Genomic DNA, 22,032 nt, shown 5'->3' with positions numbered 1-22,032 from the left:
TTTACTTTACATCTTATTTCAATATTTTTTATGCACGTATTAGTTAAAATTTTTATTGGTGAAAGTTTATTACTTCTTGTTCACCTCCCCCTCTTAGAAGTATATGTTTCCCATTTGTAATTGCAACAATTTGTATAAGAACTAAGTTCTCATTAGGAGAAGCCTCACAAATTAGAGAAAAGTTCTTCAAATGGATGTCTACAAATTAGGAAAGATTATAGAGAGTTAGGAGATTGAAATATGTCCCATTTTGCATTCATTGGAAAAAGTTAGGGAGGAATTGAGGAAATCGTGAAAGAGGAAAAAATAAACTACCATTACAAAAAATGATACACATTACAAAGAGATTGACACCACCAAAGTATTTGCAAATGGAGACTCAAAATGTTTTGATGCAACAATTATAGACCTAATGGAGAAGAACAAAGTACAAGTAGAAGAGATTAGAAATCTAAAGATGGAACAAAAATCATAAGCCATGATGTTGTGTGAAGTGACTGAACAAAAGAAAAGAATCACAAAGGATAAAGTCATGATAGAAGAAGATAAGAGAAAACTAGCTAACAGATTGGGAGAGAAGTCAATTGAGCTTGCTAGAATCTCCAACATGCAATTGGATACTCTAAGTCAGATGATGAATGTTCATTATGAGTTGAATGTTAAAGACACTGGGATCACCAAACTGAAGTTGCAGAATGAACAACTGCAAAATAATTTGAGAAGAGAAAGAGAGATTACTAAGAGCTTCAACAAGACAAATTAAGCCATCAAGTACTTTGAGAAACTGCTAAAATCTCCAAGATCCAATAATGATACTACTAGACTAGGCTTTACCAGCATTGAAGAAAGAGAATCATCCAAGATAGCTAAAGAAAGGAATGACAAATGTAAGAACTCTAAAACCACTTGTCATTTTTTTGGTAAGAAGAGACATACTGCTAATGTGTGTAGGAGCGAGAATGCAAATCAGCATGACAAACCTCAAAACATGGGTTATTGTCATAAGTGCAATAAACAAGGTCATCAGGTACATGAATGCAAGACAAGAACTAAGCATGCACAAAGATTTGAAAGTTACTACTACAACTATCAGAAGTATGGACATAGAACCTTTGAGTTTAGATCTAAGCCCATGTGGTCATCAAAAAAACCGGTAAAGGCAAGAAGTCATGGACACTTCTATAATTGGGACTAGAATAGCAGGCAAAGTTGTCACTACTATTAGGAGTATGGACACATCCTTGAGAACTACATAAGAACACATTTTAATGGTAACTACAATAGATGTTTGAGTCAAACCACATGCTTTAGCTTTTTAAAGAATTGTCATATTAGAAACCATTTCCAACAAGGTCAACGAAACCTAATTTTGAGTTCAACAAAGGAAAAGGAAAAGTAGATGTTGAACACATCAAAGGAGAGATGAACAAAACATGGAAGAAGAGATATGGAAGTAACACATCAAATGGAGGGATCACTTCACCTAATAGGTCAAGTGGTCACACCTCATCAAACTAAGTAGAAAAAGGTATGTGGGAATGATATTTAAATTCTTTATCATACATCAATTACAAGATAAGTTAGTACTAAAAGGGATAAATTAGCATGAATAAAAGATGCAAGTCAACAATGAATATCCAAGGTCAAATCCTCAACTTTTAAATATCTTGTTACTCTATCTTTGTTATTTTATTTTCAAACACTAGCTTAAAATAGAAATTCATATAGTTGCATCAATAAATTGTATTCAACATAAAACCAAAAATACAAAAAATATATCTCTGTTATGTTTATATTTCCAACAACAATAGATTGTGTAGTCTAGTTAGAACTAACAAAGGCCTCCTCATGAACATACACATTTATCTTCAACTAAGTTATGCAATATGTTGAAAAACCCACCTGGAACCTTGGATTTGATCCATGATCATCTTTTCAAGAGAGAGATCCGAAAGGATTTATGTCATTCAACATCATGCAAAATTAAATTTCAATAAGCATGATGAACATCTCCTTCAACAATTTGTTTTTCCATGAAGGGAGATGTATCACATGTTCATAGTAATCATAGTTGCATGAAAAAGTCCAACCAAAATATATACATATAGAGATATGTAGATAATAAATAGGTGAATATTATTACTATCATGATGAAGTATTTTTTTTATTAATATGCAAGTTAAGAAATCTAAATACCAATAAAATCAAATTCAGAATTATTACACTCATTTAAATTGTCATATTTGAATTCATCATATATGCAATAAATTTATATAATAAGTTCATAATTGTTGATCTCAAATTGATTTGACAATTGAGTGTGAACACACTTAAAAATATTTACTAAGTTCATGTTGAGCTAAACATATATCTCGAGTATAATATGTATAGATGCTAAGTTACAATAAGTGTCGAGTCAATCAAGTGTCAAGAAAGTTCAGTTGTCGAGTGAACAGATGATGTTGAGAAAGTTCAAGTGCTATGTAACATGGAATAGACCTAGTTATTAGTGATGACACAAAAAACTATGTAAACCTTTTTTTTTTCCAACTATTGGATAGTTCTCAAAGCTTAGAAGATAAGATTGTATCTATTTATTTTTCATATGCAATCAACATGCAACCAATTAGAAAATTAGAAAGGTTAAATGGCGAAAAGGATGAATCCCTGATATAGATTCATACCTAAGCCTAAGCCACAAAAATATTTATAAGGAAGTTAAATTTCCATAATTCATAGATTGAATGTGATGTATGTGAGTGAAGAATAGAAGGGAGAAAAATGGAGAATTAATTCAAAGGCATTCAAGGTGACTTAGAAGAAGGAGAGAATTGCATAATCAGTTTGTAGAATAGAGGATCAACAATAGATCATTTTCATATCAGATTAGAAAGGATATCCTAAGTAATATGATGAATACCCTAAGTAAGATGATGAATGCTGATCATGGGTTTAATGTCAAAGACATTGAGATCACCACACTAAAGTTGCAAAATGAACAATTGAAAAATGATCTAAGAAGAGAAAGAGAGATTGCTGAGAGCTTCAACAAGCCAAATGAAGTCGTTAAGTACTTTGAGAAACTACTAAAATCTCCAAGATCCATTAATGATACTACTACACTAGGCTATACCAAAACTAAAGAAGTAGAATCATCCAAGACTACTAAAGAAAGGAACAAAAAGGGTAAGAACTCTAAACCTACTTGTCAATTTTGTGGTAAGAAGAGACATACTACAAATGTGTATAGGAACAAGAATGCAAATCAGCATGACAAACATAAAAACATGGGTCAATGTCATAAGTGAAATAAATAAGGTCATTAGGCACATGAATGCAAGACAAGAACCAAGCACGCACTAAGATTTGAAGGTATAGACATAGAGCCTTTGAGTTCAAATCTAAGCCCATGTGGTCACCAAAAAAACTAGTAAAGGTAAGAAGTCATGGACACTTTTATAATTGGGACTAGAATACGAGGCAAAGACAACACAATTTTTAGGAGTATGGACGCATCCTTGAGAACTACATAAGAACACATTTCAATGGTAAATACAATAGATGGTTGAGTCAAACCACATGCTTTAGATGTTTAAAGATTGGTCATATCAGCAAGCATTGTCCAACAAGATCAAGGGCACCCAATTCCAAGTTCAACAAAGGAAAAGGCAAAGTAAATGTTGAACACATCAGAGGAGAGATGAACAAAACATGGAAGAAGAGAGATGTAAGTAGCACATCAAATGGAGGGATCACTTCACCTAATAGGTCAATTGGTCACACCACATCAAACTAAGAAAAAAAAGGTATGTGGGACTAATATTTAAATGCTTTATCATACATCAGTTCCAAGATAAGTTAGTACTAAAAAGGATAAATTGGCATGAATAAAATATGGAAGTCAACAAGAAAAATCTAGGGTCAAATCTTCAAGTTTTCACATTCTTGCCGAGTGTGAAAACTTCTCCACAGATGCCGACTAAAACACTAGTTAATGCTGAATTTTCAGTCGAAGCCAACTGGAGCCAAGTGAGTAGTAGCTACCAAGTAAAGATAAAATCAATAGTTTCTAAGTGAGAGTAAAATTTCTATGGATTCAAAGTAAAATAGAAATTGTATTAGAGTTGAGTTTACAACTATACATGTATCATGCAATAGATGCGATGTTCTTAAAGCTATAAAACTAACTTTTGCCCATTTTTTATCATTTCAAATTTAGAGCAAGAGAAAGTAGAGAAAAGAAGTAATCTCTGAACCAGTCTAAAGAATTTGCAAGCATCATAACTTAGATCAAGCATCGGTTCATTGATCCTAAAGGTATTCGTTACTTGTTCACAATATGCTAGTTTCATTTTGTTAAAACCCTAGTTCACAATATGGCAGCTACCTCAAAAAATGTGAAGCACAAAGAGACTTTTGAAGTTTAATTAGTTAGAAATGAGGTGAGACAACCTAATTTCAAGGCCATACTAGAGATTTCCTACAAATAGGATCCTTCAAGCACATTGTCTATGATTCTCCTAAAGGTTGTAATGGTGCAAGACATAAGGAAATGCTATAACTGTAAGGTAGGAGGGATTGAAGACATAGAAATACATCAAGCTTATGAAAAATTGTGTTAAAATGGGATATTCAAGGAAGAATTTAAAATTTTAGAGAGAAAGGGATTGACTCATGCCCTAGAATTACCCACTGTATTCAAAACAGAGTTGATCAAAATAGTGCTTAGCAAAGTACATGATGGATGCTTATAGCTAGAGGGTGGACCCATCAAAATCACAAAGAAAATTCTACATAGGGTTATTAGTTACCGAACCTTACATCAGCCCAAGTCCCTAAGGAGCAATTCTAAAGAGGTGATTGAGAAAAACATAGGAGCTAAATGGAACAAGTGTAGAGTGACCATTGATAGCATCACAAACCCTCTTCTTAACTTTTCCATTAGGGTCATTTCACATAAATTCTATCAGTGAAGTACAATGAATAGTGTTCCATGTATGGCAGTATATATAGGCTATAAGATTGTTAAGAAAGATCACACTTATGATCTTGGAAAACTTCAAATGCAACAAATAATGGAGAACCTAGGAGTAATAAGAAAGTTTATAAGTGCTCAATGTAAGTTTGGTTCAATATTGGTATGTATATATTTCTATGTGCAAAATGAGTTCCCATCTTTTGACAAGATAGGATGGAAGACAAATAGATCCATAGTTGTGCAAATCAATGAGTATATCAAACAAATGGGAGACAATTTTGAGTCTGTAATGACTAGTTATTTTAAAGATTTCTAGAAGTCCATGAAATAGAGGTTAAGAATTATTGTTTCCCTATTAGAACAACAAATGATATTTGTTTCCTTGTATACATTGACTACACTTACATCTAGGATGCAGTACTTAGAGTTAGATGGTTAAGACCTCTAGGATATGAAATCAACATTGTTGAAGCTCCAGTTTCTATCACTGCACTTCTTGCTGAGGAAATTGAAAAAAGTGCCAAATTTTTTGGTAAATATGATGTTGTAAAATCAAAGGTTAAGTTTGAAGAAGGTGTAGGAGACAATGATGAATATGATGGTGAAGAAGATGAAGAGGAAGAAGAGGTGCAAGGACAAGAACCTCTTGCTTTAACCCAAGGCATGGATGAAGATTAGGAAGAAGAAGATGTTGAGGAAGTAGAAGCTAAGGAAGCACCAACAAAACCAAGAATTAAGAAGAGGAAGGATACGACACAGCCTGTTGCACAACCATAGGGAAATAAAATAGTAAAACCAAGCATAACAAAGCCTACAGCTCCAATAACAAGAGCTAGTACAAGAGAAATCACTCAAAATGCCAAAGAGTAGGCAAAGTAGAAGAAAAAGGCTACTGAATAGAAAGATCTTGTTCAAAGGAAACCAAGAAGAAAATACATTGCACAACTAGAGATAGATGATAAAAAGACAAAAGTAGAGGACACAAGCTAGTTCAAAGTGGTAAGTCATGCTCTCAATTTTGATCTTGAAAACATTTGTGATAATGTTAGGGATAATGCAGATTTAACGGGATTGAGAAACATTGAATTTCAAGAACTTGGTAGAGAAGACCAAAATATGTTAGAAGAGTTAGTAGTTGCCATGATGGCAAAATTCAAGAACACTCCTCTTGAATTGGATAATACAATGCCTAAAGAATTATATAAAATTGTTGAGAAAAAGTGGCATTATTGTTTGAATCTCGAGAAGAAAATAAGGGAATCAACTCTTGCACAAGTGATGCCAGAATTGTGAAAACAAAAAATTACCAAGGCAAACAAGAAGTATCGTAGGAGATTTGTACCTAAATACAAGGCATTTAGCATTCTGTGGAACAAGATTGAGGATGTTGTCAAGAAATCCACTCCAATGTGGAAGTTAATATATGGATTGATGATACTTAAAGAAGGACAAAAGGATCCTTTTGAGGGAATAAATAATGAGGAAGTAGATAAGGAAAAGGAAGATGAAGGAAAAAAAAGAACAGGAAGAAACAACTATGTAGGAGACACAATAGAAGAAAGATGAAATGGCAATAGCTGTTGAACAATAAACATACAAGAGTGTGCAAGACACATAACTACCAATCATGAGCCCTCCACATGACACAAACACACTTATAGATAGTATAATAGTAAAAGATATTCCTGATAGCTCATCTCAAAACATCAATCCATTAACTATGGAGGATCTAAAGAAGATCATTGACCAATCCACACAACAAGCTAGATTGTGCAATAATCCTATCTTGGTCAGTGTGGATGAACTATAGAAAGAAATAGCTGACATTACTAGCAATAATGTGAACACACAAGAACCACCTTCTACCATCCCTATAGATACTAGTGATCAACCTCCAATGCGAACATCAGATAATACATCTAAAAAGGATGACACTACAATAAAAGTTGACATGGTTGAACAACAAACTCAGATTGCAAAAGTAAGAGTGCCTACAAGTGAACAAACAAGATAGACATGTGTTTTTGTACCTAATGCACAAACTCAAGGTGCAACTCAAATAATTGTGATTGATCAAGGTTGATCTGATGAAGATAAGGACATCAAAAAGGAGAAGGAGAAAGAAGCCATATAGACATTGGTTAATTTACCAACAACTGGCACTCATACTACTGTGCTTCAGAAGCTAAGCACTGATGCAATACCACTTCAAGTTTCTACACCAAGCTCGAAATCAATAAAGGTTGCAAAGATACTCCACTATGGTGATGCACTTCTAGATGAAGAAATAGTGATACCCAAATATGACTCGGCAACTATAACATTAGAACAAATAAATACAATGCAACAGGGATTGGAGAGAAAGAAGAATCAATAAATACTCAAAAAAGAGTACAAACAAAGGAAAACACTACATGAGATCAAAGACATCTTTTTAGATGCTTTCAACTTGCAAACACTTGATAAATCCAATCCCATATTAGAAAAATTGGTAGAAATTGTGCAACAGGTGACAAATGAAGAGTAGGATACTAATACAAACTTATGGAATGGTCTCAAAAGAAATTTCAAGGCAAATTTAATGAGAAAATATCAAGCCAAATAGCACTCTCACATGTGGAATTGGCTACCAGAATTGAAAAAGTAAATAAGGTACTTGATAATATATTCTCATGTACACAAAATTGTGTAATCCCACACTCTTCACAGAAGAAACAAGCCATATTATTCTAAGCCTTCAAAGAAACATCAAAATATTAGGTATCCAATTTCCACAAAACCCAGCTTAGAGCAAGAAGCATTTCCATATAGTGCTTCATACACAAAAGGAACTAGTCACGTTGATAGAAAAAGAGGCTAGCATAAGAACCAAGTTGGTCAACATTCAAGATTCCCTTAGCCCTCATATGGGAATACTCCAAAAAGGACTAGCCTATGCAAAAACTATGTTAAAGAAAGATCCTAATATTTCAACTTTGGAAAGACTAGTTCATCATGCAACATAGACAGTCATCCAAATAAAATCCTTAGATGTTGCAATAGACAACTGGGATGTTTCTTTGAAGATTATAATGGAAATCAACAAGAATTTTTGGACAAATACACAATCAATGTATAGACCCTTTCACATAAGTGTCAAAAAAGCAGAGAAAAATATGAAAGGAGGAGATAAATATGAAAAAGAGAAAAGAAAACAAAGGGGGAGTAAACAGAAAAAAAGAGCAAAAATAGTGTATATTAGATAGATAATTAGTATCAGTAAGAGGCAAATCTACTCAAAAGAGAAGAGATTTTGGATATAGTCATTAACTCATGTGGAGATACAAAATTTTGAGGTACATAGTCTATTAAAAAACTTTTAATCATTTTGAAAATTTTGTATATATGATAAATATATTATACTCAAGGAGATTAGAATTTTTATGTATAGTTAAGTTTTTTTGATAGTCATGTAAAATGGGGATATTGTTGATCTCAGATTGGCTTTCACAATTGAGTGTCAAGACACTGAAAGATATTTACTAAGTTCATGTCAAGCTAGTCATATTTGTTGAGTATAATATGTATAGATGTTGAGTTGCAATAAGTGTTCAGTCACTCATGTGTCAAATCAATCAAGTGTTGAGCAAGTTCATGTGCCAAATGAATAGTTAATTTTGAGCAAGTTCAAGTGTCAAGTCAGCTAGAATTATGGTAAGTGTTGAGCATCAATATTATCATGTGTCAAGTAACACAGAATGGACCTAGTTATTTGTGATGAAAACTATGTAAACTATTTTTTTTACCAACTAATGGATAGATATTGAACATTAGAAGATAAGATCAAATCTATGTAGTTTTCCTATGCAATCAACATGCAACCAATGAGAAAATTGAAAAGGTTATACAATAAAAAGAATGAATCTTAGCCATAGATTTATACCTAACCCTAAGTCAAAAAAATATATATAAGGAAGTTAAAGCCCCATAATTCATAGATTGAATGTGATGCATGCAAGCGAAGAATAGAACGGAGAAAAGGGGTGAATTGATTCAAATGTATTAAAGGTGACTTAGAAGAAGGAGAGAATTGCATAATTAGTTTGCAAAATAGAGGATTAGTGATACAACATTTTCATGTCGGATAAAAAAAGATCAAGATGGATAGAATCAAGATTTGAAATCAGCAATACAAGATTTTAAGTTGTGATATCAAAACATTCTAATGTTACTTTCTAACAATTGTATCAACAGGTGAAACCCTTTGGACTAAGGTTGACTTACCAATCATTGTAAAATCCTTTAAGAGGGTGACATTTGAAGTGAATGTTCAAAAGTCCTTTAACTGGGTACACTTCTAATAGGGTGTTAAAATCCTTTAACAGGATAGGATCTAATAGTCATTTGTAAGCCTTTAATAGGGAAAACCTTTCATAGGGTAGATCATGAGAATGGTAAACACTTTGTAACCTTAACAACCAAACACTTTAGTGAAGGATTCTGGGTGTCATCCTCACCCCAGTTTTACATTCCTATTTGGAGGGTTTCTAGTTTATCATATCTAGTGTCAGGTGTTTGTGTGGATGCATTTACTTTACATGTTATTTCAGTATGTTTTATACATGTATTAGTTAAAAGTTTTATTGGTGAAAGTTTATCGAAAGGAGATTAACCAACATATCTAAGTGTAGCAAAAATCCATAACTGTAGCTACAAAATAACAAAGAGAGTATCATCTTGATATTATATCTTAAAATAAAAATAAAGTATAAAATGGATAAGTATAAGTAGAGGGGCATTACACCCGTCCTAGAAATGGGATTTCTACTAGAAGTCTATAAAAAGACATAGGTGTATGATTCTTTGATCTATGATGCCTCCTCCTAGGTAGATGAATAATAATCATTGGGGTACCATTAAAACCTTACATAATCAATAGTTTGACCCATGATGATAAAAACCCACTATTATAGTGTGTGTACAGGCTCTAGATGTACCTTCCTATCCTTTTTGTATAATGTAGTCCAATAAGAAATATCTGAAATGTCAAGATTATACCTAGTAAGAGTAGATACATTGAAAACATCATCAACACATGATAAGTTGGGTGAAAATACAAAGAAATAGGAAACAATATCAATATTCTCAAGGATCTCAAAGGGGTTAGTAAAAACATGTGACAACCTAGATCCCTTATCATGACAGATCATAATTTAAATGCTTTCACTCTCAAAAATATATGATCTCCTATTGCATGTTGATGATTCATCTTATAACCATCTACATACTTCTTTTGTCTATCCCATGTTACAGTCAAATACTCTCTAATTCTCTATACATGTTTCAATTTGTTGTTAAGCACATCTAGAAGTAAAAGTACACGACCTTATAGATTATCCAAATCAAGAGTGTATGACATAAGAGACCATACATGCCCTGAAAAGGTGTCATTGTAATCAAAGTATAGTATCCATTGTTATAAGAAAATTCAACAAGGAATGAATAATACTCCTATCTATACTTTTATTCCATGATGAACATGTACAACATATCTTCTAAAAATTTTCTAACTCTCTTATTCTATCCATCTATCTCTAGATGATATGGAAAATTAAATTTCCTTTTAGTTCCTAAATTGAAGTGAAGAGATGTCTAGAAATGCATTGTTATGGTTAGATCTTAATCTCAAATAATTTTCCTAGGAATAACATGGAGACATATGATATTCTCCATAATGATGTGTGCCACCATCAAGTCTAGCTAAGAAGACCTTAATAGAAAAAAGTGTGCCACTTTGGCCAAGTAATCCAAGGTTACCATGATTGCATCATGTCTCTAACAAGAGACTTGCAAATTCAATAAAATCAATGGATATAATACCTAATTTCCATTCAAGAACAAAATTTGGGTGTGGAAATTTTGTAAGATTCTAAAGTAATAATGACTCACTATTAATCCAAGAAATAAGATAAAAATCTACAATGTCCCTCTTCATACTTGACCAATAGTAAAAATTTTAAATATTTGTTGGCATATTCTTTCCTCCTAGATGTATTGAGAACATTGCTTGATGGGCTTTAGTTAAAATTGAGTTATATAAAACCTCTCATGGACAAAATTGGACATGATTAAAATGGTATAGAAGTCCATCGATCTTGAGGGTGAAACTAACATATCTACTTCCCAAGGATATTCTTTACTCTTTATTTTCCTTTAGTTTCTAATAAAATGCATCTAATCAAAGATCTTGCAATTTTTGACCTCTCAAATTGACATTGATGGTAATCACTAAAACTATATAACTTAGCCTACTCAAGTCATATGCAACCACATTATTTCTTCCTCGAATGTCATTTATGTCATAGTGATATTCACAGAAACTTTTTATCCAAATATGTTGTTTTACATTTACATTGACTTGAATGAATTTTTTTTTGCAAGTTATAAAGGTCATTATGAAGCTAGAACTTGTGTCCTTAAGACAAAATATCTCCACTTATCAATCTATAATTATTTTAATATTAGGCTTATTTAGCGATCAATAATCAATACATAACCATTGTGATCCATCCTTCTTCTTCATCAAGATAATTTTGACTCACCTATGAGATATATTAGGGTGGATAAAGGCTTTCTCCAAAAGCTCCTCTAACTTTAATTTTAGCTCATTCAACTCTTAAGTGTTCATCCTATAAAGTTCCTTAGAGATGGGTTTTGTAGCAGGTACTAAATCAAAAAATCTATGGACCTCTCTTATGATATTTCAATTTTGTATAATTTTAGAGACTTTGCCCCAACTAATTATTCTTTCATGGTACGCTCACCAATATCTATAATTGAAATTTCATTATCTATCACGACAACTTTCAAAGAATCATCACATCAAAAAATTGATGATTCTATTGAGGACAATTATAGTCACTTTTGATATTCTTTATAATATATATCTCATCTCATTTTTTTATAATCTATCATTTTCAGGGAATGTTTTTCCTCATTGGTCTTTATTTCTCACTCTTGTTTATGGAAGATCCTTATGTACATAGCTATCTAACAAGGCTAGTAACCATGACTCGTCATTGTTAATGAAGTTCCTACTAAATTTCACTTTATAGGTAGTGTTGGTGTAAATAAAGTTGCTTGATATATAGCCTATTGTTAACATGTCTCATTTTTGACCTATTCACAATATTCAAATCTTACTTAGGTGTTATTTTGAATTTGTTTCCATCTAATTACTGTAGACTTGTATTCTCAAGTGGAACACACCTCTTCTATGAGCATTGGCCACTTTGTGACATACCTATGTTCATTGTTTTTATCTGCTTAGTCAATTGTCTGTAGATCTAGACCATAGTAAAATGATCAAGAAATATATCTTGTAGTATAATAGATTATAAGCATGCACAATTTTGAACCTTATATAGGCTACATGTAATATTCAAGATTTCCATACATTACTCAAAATCCATTAGTAATAGAGAAAATAAATATAAATAAATGTTTAAATATCAATTAAAATTGTAATATAATCAAAGAAATTTAAAATTGACTACCAATGATTTCCTATTTCTAGAATGACCTTTACTAGATATTATTTGTTCCATTCCTAAGATTTAGTTGAACCTTCTAATTTGAATAGCTTCTACATAGTTTCACCTCCATTATGGCCCATGACTTTGAAGGGAAAATTAACAAAATGTTTCCCACGAGTATTTATTCAATACGAGGGTGGTCTCATGAGTGAAGCATATCAATCTTCACATACAAAGTTCCTATTCAATTAATACAAAAAATATGGAGAGTGTGATGCAAATTAAGGTTCCATGCCTTGAAAAGACATTTGGAATTTGGCACGTGTTGCAATTCCGCCAAGCACCACAATACACATATTCCAACACCCCATCATTCCCAGAAGAAGTTGTTTCATCATATCACCTGCTAAACATATTCCAGTGCCACTTCTCTCCCCGAAGAAGCTGCTTTATCAGATTTTGTGAATCTAAATCCTGTTGTGAAAGGCATTTCATTGAAATTTGGTAATGAAGAAAACCACTGAAATCTTATATAATATACTCTTTCGTCAAATGAAATTGGGTCGATTCTTATGCACTATTTGGTTTTCATTTAATTAAATAAAATTGGATCCATTCTTATTCACTATTTGGTTTCCATTTAATCAAAGGTGTAATTGAATCTCTTATGAATAAAGCCGTGTGCATTTATTATTGTTGATGCATTCTCCAAATCTTTAATATTATTTTCTGCTTTAGAATAATCATAATGCAAGAAAGTTGGAAATACATTTGATTGAAATCAAACTAAGATGCGAGAGTTGCTATCTATGTGATGATTCTCAAGAACATTAAAATACTACTAGAATAATTTATCAATCATTTATTATAAGAGCTTGAAATGCAGAGAAACAATCTTCTTGAACTAGAACAAAATAATCACATCCTGAAAATTAACAGATGTTAACGTATGTGTTTAATACAACAATTCAATTCATAGAATAAAAGATCATTTAAATTTATAATATATAATATTCTTTATTTATAATGTTGTTCAATATACGTGACTAGTAATATTCTATTAAATGAAAAAGTTATTGTAAAAACAAAATTGAACACTCAACCAGCTCGACATACCATGTCATGTCTCTAGTAGACCTAGAAGAAATAAATATATTTAGAGAGATATATATATTTTTTAAATTTAAATACTGATGAAAAGAAAATTCCACTATTAAATTCCTCTAAGGTTCCATTATTTCATCATTAGTAATTCACAACACAATTAAAACAAAATGTTTACAAGAATTATCATAATTTAAAAGCTTGTACAAGTGGAAAATATTACATTTTTGAATCCCAACCATCACTTTACATAATCTTACTAGATTTTTGTAATATAATATAAATCAACTTCATAACATCTTTGAGCTTATTACCATAAAATAGTAAGGTGACCACAAGTTACATACTAAAGTGTGTCATCAAATGATTCCATGCTAGTGCCACCCCTATCCTCTCCACAGTTTAGGCTTATGTGGACATCATTTGGAAATTGCCACTTCACCACATATTGAGGTGTCACAAATGTGAAATCAACACACTAAGGGCAACCAAACCATCTTAACCCATCCTAACAAAAGAGTGAATGCAACTCTAGGCATGAGAGAGGAATAATTATCTTATATTAACATGAAAACCAAACCAAAAATTTAATAAAGTCTCAAATTAGTAACAATTCCACAATGAGATACCTTGGACTAGCCACTTTGTACTATTTCCCCCATTGTGAGCTACCCTCCACATATGGACCTAGATAATGCATTCCCCAAAAATATCAAAAGAATCAAATTAATTCTTTCAACATTTGAGAACAATGGTCATGCATCCCCTCTTGGATATAAGTATCCAAATCAATATTCCAAAAGTAGATTTCAAACAACATAATGAAAGGTAAAAACAAAGTGTACACAACCAAATATCTTAAACAAGAAGAAAGGAAAATGAAGAAAAACCTAAAATTCACTTCTAGAACTACAATTAGTGATCAACAACATTATCATCAGTAAATGTCCTTGAAACAATCCTTTGTAATGTATAGAGTAATACTTTGACAAGGGTATACAAGGGTTAAAGTATATTATATGGATTTGAATAGCATAGTTTCACTTTACTTAAATATCTATTTAAATATTCCCTCCCATAATCCTATGTTCAACTTAAATCTAATTTTATTTAGAAGAACATATCGTAATAGTAGCTTTGTATTGATAGTCATTTAGTATTATAGCTTAGATCATAATGTTAATATTTAATAACTTTAACCAGATTGATCTCATTACTTTCATATAGAATTTTCCTCATGTTATACATTTATTAAAATTATCCTTGGTGTAGAATAATGCATACTAAACATATCTAGATATGGGGAGTTTATTCTATAATGAAGAAGAAAACGAATACACACTTATCAATATTACATCACCAAGTTCCAAATCTTTATACTCAGAGTTCCCCTAAATAATACTACACAAGTTAAGATATTTTTAAGCCAACAAACCTCACTCTCACCAACTAAAACTCACAATATTCCTTACTAGCTCTCCAAGTTTAGTTTTGACCTAAGGATTATAATATTACTACCCAAACCATCAAAACCTCCCCGCTTCACTGTAGGATAAATTTCTTATAAGCCAAGAATAACCTATTTCCAAAAGATAACTCTCTATGTTTATAAATATTTATAACCAAAAAATACCTACATGGTCATTCCCCTACCATATCCTTCAATCCTTCTTCACGTTGTGTCCCATGATGTTCAAGGAGTGGGAGCATTCGACCTCCATATTCAACATTTTCATAAATGAGTGTTAACATGCCATCTTTGAAATGCATAGGAGATATTTGTACTTTCTTGGTGCCCATCACCTATTGATTTCCTTTTCGGTAGTTATCGCTCTAACATTCCCAATCCCTAATGAATTCTGTCTAAATAGATCATGTGACCTCCTACTGATTCATTAAGCACTCCTTCAACATGGGCCTCTAGACTCTCTATGGCTTTTACTACCCATTGAAAACTTCTATCAATGTGTAGTACATAAAATATAACAATGCTAGAATGAGAAGTGTTAACTAGAGAGATCCTTCCTAGGGTAAAAACAATATGAGAGATGGAATTCTTTAATAGTTTTATGAATATCATATAGAGGTATTATCATTATTAAGAAGGTTATATTTAAAACCATGACAGAAATACACGTCTAAAGTGATGATAATGGATTTTTTAAAATAATATTATTTGTAAAATATCATTGTTCCAATGAAATTATATGTCATTGTCATGTAAAAATACAATATCTTCTCTAATATTGACCCCATCGGTCAAATATGGCTTCATATTTATCATTATTAAAATAATAGAAATACTATTATTTATTTAATATTACCAAAATCTTGGTAGCATTAATGTTTTTGAAGTATTAGATAGAAGCCAAAAGGATGAGAGGTTAAACTCATAGTACAAAAAGGCAAAGAGATCAGCAGGAGGTTACCTCCTAATCATCTAACCAATACTAGTTTTATTCAAATAGAAAATATGATCCAACAGAGAACAACTAAGATTAGTCCTACCACTTACAAGAAGATAAAAAGAAAGCATTCTAGGGGTAAGGAAAGATACTACTATCAATAAAAAAACTAAACTTATAAATATAAAATAAAGTGTGAGGCCTCGCCCTGACCCATCCTAGCATCGATGATACATTATTATTTTGATACTCATGCCTTGTTATGTCAGAACATTATTGGATACACTGAACATTTTTATGCTATTTTACGATGTGTGATGCTTTACTTAAGTTATCTAATTTTGTAATTTAATGCCTATAAATATGTATAATGATGAAGAGAATGTATGCAACACTAACACTTTTGGTTATGCAAGTCGAAGGGTTAGAAATATGAGTGGAATTAGATAAACAACCATTTATCAAGAAATGGATGGTTTAATTTATATAATTCTCTAATATGTAATTCACATTATGCATGTCGTTTTTGGACCTACTGATGTGTGCAATGAGTGTGCAGGAAAATTAGCTGAGACAACTTAATGGAGAGGCGGAGTTAAATTACTTGTTGATTTTGTGCTAACTTTGTATTGTAATTCTTTAAAGGTTGTAAATTGGTCTTACTGTTCTCCTAGCTTTTAATTGTTCCTAATAAGTCTTTAAAGGCCTAAAAATATTTAAATTTAAGTACCCTATGGGTAAGGGTATGGGTGGAGATGTCATGCCCAAAATGTAAGGGTAAAAACACACAAATTTTTTATTTTATTTTTGTTATTTTTGTTTTTTGTGTTAAAACTTAAAACTATTATAAGCTTGATATGCTTGTGCTCATAATATAAGCAAAGGTTCTGTACACTTCATCTAAGTTTTATAATCTTCACACGTGAAATTTAACATTAATTTAACTTTCATAAAAAATGATCTTGAGCTAACTTACAATTTCAACAATCCTCAATCATAAACTGAATTAGTACAACTACCTAAGAGATAATTAAAAATTAAATTTGAATGAAAGAAATCTAAACTAAAGCATACTATGACAATTAATATTTAACGTATCCATTAACTTCCCTTACCAATGAGCACTAGAGCTACGCTAATTAATTAAACCTTTACTAACCAATTTAATCCTAAGTTTATTAGAAAGTTAACTCCTACATACTCATAACAATCCAACTTGCATTAATCTATCATTACAATTAAGATCGAAGACTAGGGTTAATTCAATTAGACCTAAAAGTCAAACTAAACCTTATTTAAAACTACTAAAATTTTAGGTTCAACTTTTAAATGCAAGTGTAGGGTTCCATCTAACTCTTCTCGCAATCTATAAAACTAATTATTAAACATTAAAATCATTCTAATTAAGATATTCAAATTTCCAAGTTAAAACTTTTATAATAACTAATTTAATATTAACATCATTTCTTAACACAATACATTACCTCCTCATGCCATCAAATTTCAAATCTAGTTTATCAGTTAATGCCATCCTTAATTAAAAATATAAACAATCTATAATTTATCTAAACATCTGATACCCTAGCTTAGAATACTATTGATCAAGTAACAATAACCACAAATCCTCATTTAAAATTAACATACATTTCAACTAACTAAACATAAATATTAACTAGAACGAACCTTGACTATTAATATAAATTAACATAAATTAAATTTTAAGTTAACATGATTTCGCACTACACTAATAATATAAAAACTAAATTTAACTCAAATAAATTTAAAACTATCCTAGCTAAACTAAATATTGAAAAACTACTTAACTAACCAAAATCTAGAAGTCCATCTACACAACTAACCTAATTACTAATTAAACATGACTACTACTAATTTAAAATTACAACTAAATCTAATTACTCTAAAATTTAGAAAGCTCATAATACTAACTAAACTAATGATCCTTAATCTAAACTAAACTTACTAACCTACAATTACCAAAGACTTAACCCATACCATACCCCACCTAAACTTACCCAAGCCATACCCCACCTACCTTCACACTACCCAATCCCAACGCGCTGACCAAGGCCTGTCAGCGCTGACAGACCTATCTCCATTATCCCTTCCATGCGTGAGAGCAAGGCTAGAAATATGAATGGAGATGGAACAAGTGGCTAGGGGGTTGGTGGAAAAAGTTTAGGTTGTTGAAAATGATTCCCAACCAAGCCTTCTTCATTCCCCACACACACAGTGCGCTGCCCAAGAAAGATAACAGTGGTACATGGGTTATGAATAAGGGATGGGGATTTAAGAGAAATCCAAGAGTCTCTTAATTTGATGATGTAAAGACATTAGATAAAGGTGGTGACATGGGATATTCACCCTAAGATTTAATTAATTGTCTTTACATTGTTTGCCCCATTTTTTGGTTAACTCACACTCCAACTCCCAATCAATACAACTGACGCCTAGGAGGAAGTGGTTGAGAAATGGAGAAAAGTAGAGTAATGAGATAGGAAATTTTTAGGATAGTTATTACTAAATTTTTATAGTTGAGATAGGATATATGTCATATCCAATTTAATTAGAGTTTTAAAATTAAGTTATTGCATTCGAAAGAACAATAATTATTAATAAGGAGTATCCAAGAGAATATTCTCTGTGACAAGGATGTGAAAATAAAAACTTTCCCATACATTTTCCAGAGAGGGTTTATTTGATTTGGAGATGCACATTTTTAATTGTGAGTCCAATTGACTAAATGATGACATAGATGTTTTTTTTGTCATATATTTATCTTTATCTCAATAGTGGATTCTAATCTAATGACAAAATGGATTTCATTAACAAGTATCATGCTCCAAGGTTATGTAAAGGGAATATGTTTGTGTCTTACATCTTATAATTTTTGATTTATTTGTTTATTATACCACAGGGTAAGTCTTTCTTCCTTTCTGAATTCAAGGAAAACATGATCTCTAGCTCAATTGATTATATTCAAAATGAAACTTAGCAACGAAGGTGTTAACTTTGTGATTGCAAGTAGGATTTCAATTTCATCTAATACTTAACCATATATTTGAAACTTCAACATATCAATTGGCATGTTAATAACATAATTGGAAACTTGGAGATTTATAATTTAAATGACATTATCCATCAATCCATTTTCTCACAACATATGCAAAAATTGAAATCAAATGAGATCAATACGAGGAGGTATTCATGATCATTTTGTTTTTCTATTATTCATCCTAGTTCAAGGCTCCATCGGGAAGGAACCAGTAAGAGAACCCGATGTCTCTGCCACTATATTAAAGTCAATGACAACTTACATAATATTACAATTCCTTGAGTTTTCTTCAAGGCTTGCACAAGAGAGCTTTTATCAAATGTCTTCATTGCATCAAGGAAAAACATGAAAGAGACAAGAACCAACATGGAGATAACAACACAAGGAGATAAGCAAATTGAACATGCATTCCCACCCGGTTGCACAATAGGTCCAACAATGAACCAATCTACATGAAAGGTGGATTTTCTCAATAGGAGAAGTCAATCACCATACCTTCACTTAGCCCTTTTGGGGATAAAACTTTAAAAACTTCCATTCTTTCACAAGGCCCTTTCTAGGCTATATCCACAAGGATTTTCATTCTTTTCCACATTCAAGAATTCTCAATAACAACAAAGTATGGTATGACAAGTAGGGGCCCATACACCCTACCCTTTCTCCCTCCTCTCTCCATGAGAGGAGACTCTACACTATTGAGGTCCAAATAATGCCCTTTTCCCAAGCATGGCCACTTCCTCCCTATCCAAGGGTGAGTGTTGCCAAAAACATCCCCATGAAAACCTCTAAAAAACAATCAATACACCAAGAAGGCATATGAATAACATCAAAAGAAACAAGATAAAATCCCTCCCAAATCCATCCCCAACACACAAACAAGAAATGCATATCTACACAATGTCTCCAACATGAACACACATAAAGAGCCATTCATGGAGTGAATATCTCCTACCTTCATAAAAGAGTTTGGCAATGGTGGTTTGAGAAAAGCTTCCCTTTCTTCCTTCAATCTTCAAGACTTCCTCCAAAACTAGAGGATTGGGTGACAGAAACTAAAATCCCCCAAAAATGCCTCTAAGTATGGTCCTTAACTCCACTAAGCTTCAAGTAACTCAAGATGGAGGTTTGGTTTCACCAACCCAAGTAAAGAGCAACCCATTTTCGAAATCAACCTATAATAGGGTTTTTAAGAGACCCTAAGAGTCAACCTAGGAGGCTAAAGGGTTGGAAAGTACCCCTACCCATACCCTTATCCATAGGGGTACTTAAATTTAATGTTTCTAAGCCTTTAAAGACTTATTAGGAACAATTAAAAATTAGGAGAATAGTAAGATGAAATTACAACCTTTAAAGAATTACAATATAAGGTTAGCACAAAATTAACGAGTAGCTTAGCTCTGCTTTTTCGTTGAGTTGTCTTGGCTAATTTTCCTGCACACTCATCACACACATCAGTAGGTCCAAAAACCACATGCATATTGTGAATTAAATATTAGAGGAATTATATAAATTAAAGCATCCATTTCTTAATAAATAGTTGTTTATCTAATTCTACTCATATTTCTAACCTTTTGACTTGCATAACCAAATGTGAGTGTTGCATACATTTTCTTCATCGTTATACATATTTATAAGCATTAAATGACAAAACCAATTAACTGAAGTAAGCATCACACATCGTAAAAATACCTTAACAATGTTCAATGTATCCAATAATGTTCTGACATAACAAAGCATGAGTATCAAAATAGTAATGTATCCTCAGTGCTAGGATGGATCGGGGCGAGGCCTCACATCTTCTCCCACTAGGCATGAACTTCCTCCTAGAGTTCATCAAAAAGATAAGGGTACTGTGCTTGCATCTATGCCACATCATCCCAAGAAGTCGTAACCTCATCGTAGCAATCCCACTAGACTCTGACCTGGTCCAGCTCTCGGCCTCGAAGTGCTAGGGTCCATCAGGCAATAATACGGATGGGTTGTAGTGATAACTGGCCATCCAAATCCACCTGTAAAGCATCCCAATCTATAATATGAGACTCATCATAAATGTATCCTCTAAGTACGGAAATGTTAAACACATCGTCGATGCATGACAGGCTAGGTGTCAAGGCTAAATGGTAGGCAACTGGTCCTATCCTCTCTAGGATCTTGAATGGTCCAACGAATTGGGGTGCCAACTTAGAGCCCTTTCTGAATCAAATCGGACTCTTATGTGGCTGCACCCTCAAGACAACTCTATCACCAACCTGATATTCCCGATCTATCCTCTTCACATCTGCATACTTCTTCTGTCGATCATGTGCCTGTCTCTGGCACTGTCTAATCAGAGTCACCTTCTGCTCCATCTCCTTAACCAACTGAGAGCCAATAGATACTCGGTCCTCGATCCTATCCCAACTCAACAGTGTCCTGCAAGGTCTCCCATACAAGGCCTCATAAGGTGGCATACCCATGGAAGAATGGTGCCCATTTTTATAGGAAAACTTGACAAGATGTAGGTATTCCTCCTACTTGACCTGATGGTCCGTCACGTACATATGCAACATGTCCTCCAAAACTTGATTCACTTGCTCAGTCTTCCCGTCGGTCTGAGGATGGTACGCTATACTAAAATTGAGCTTAGTGCCCAATGCCAACTAAAACTCTCTCCAAAAAGATGAGGTGAACAAAGAGTCCCTATCGGAGATGATCTTATGGGGAATGCCATGAAGTCTAACAATATCCTGTAGAAATAGTTGTACTATGTTTCATGCTGTATATGTAGTATGCATAGGAGAGAAGTGGGCAAACTTGGTCAATGTGTCAACTGTCACCAAAATGGCATCATGGTGATGAGATGACAAGGGGAGACCAACAATAAAGTCCATAGATATAACATCCCACTTCCATTCAGCGATCTCGTGAGGCTGAAGGAGCCCACCGGGATGCCGATGCTCTGCCTTCACCCGTTCACAC

This window comes from Cupressus sempervirens, chromosome 9 (assembly GCF_028749045.1).
Source record: "Cupressus sempervirens isolate cs-2001-9-10 chromosome 9, ASM2874904v1, whole genome shotgun sequence".
Classification (NCBI taxonomy): Eukaryota; Viridiplantae; Streptophyta; class Pinopsida; order Cupressales; family Cupressaceae; genus Cupressus; species Cupressus sempervirens.
The sequence above is the reverse complement of the archived record's forward strand: the minus strand, read 5'-3'. Positions refer to the sequence as shown.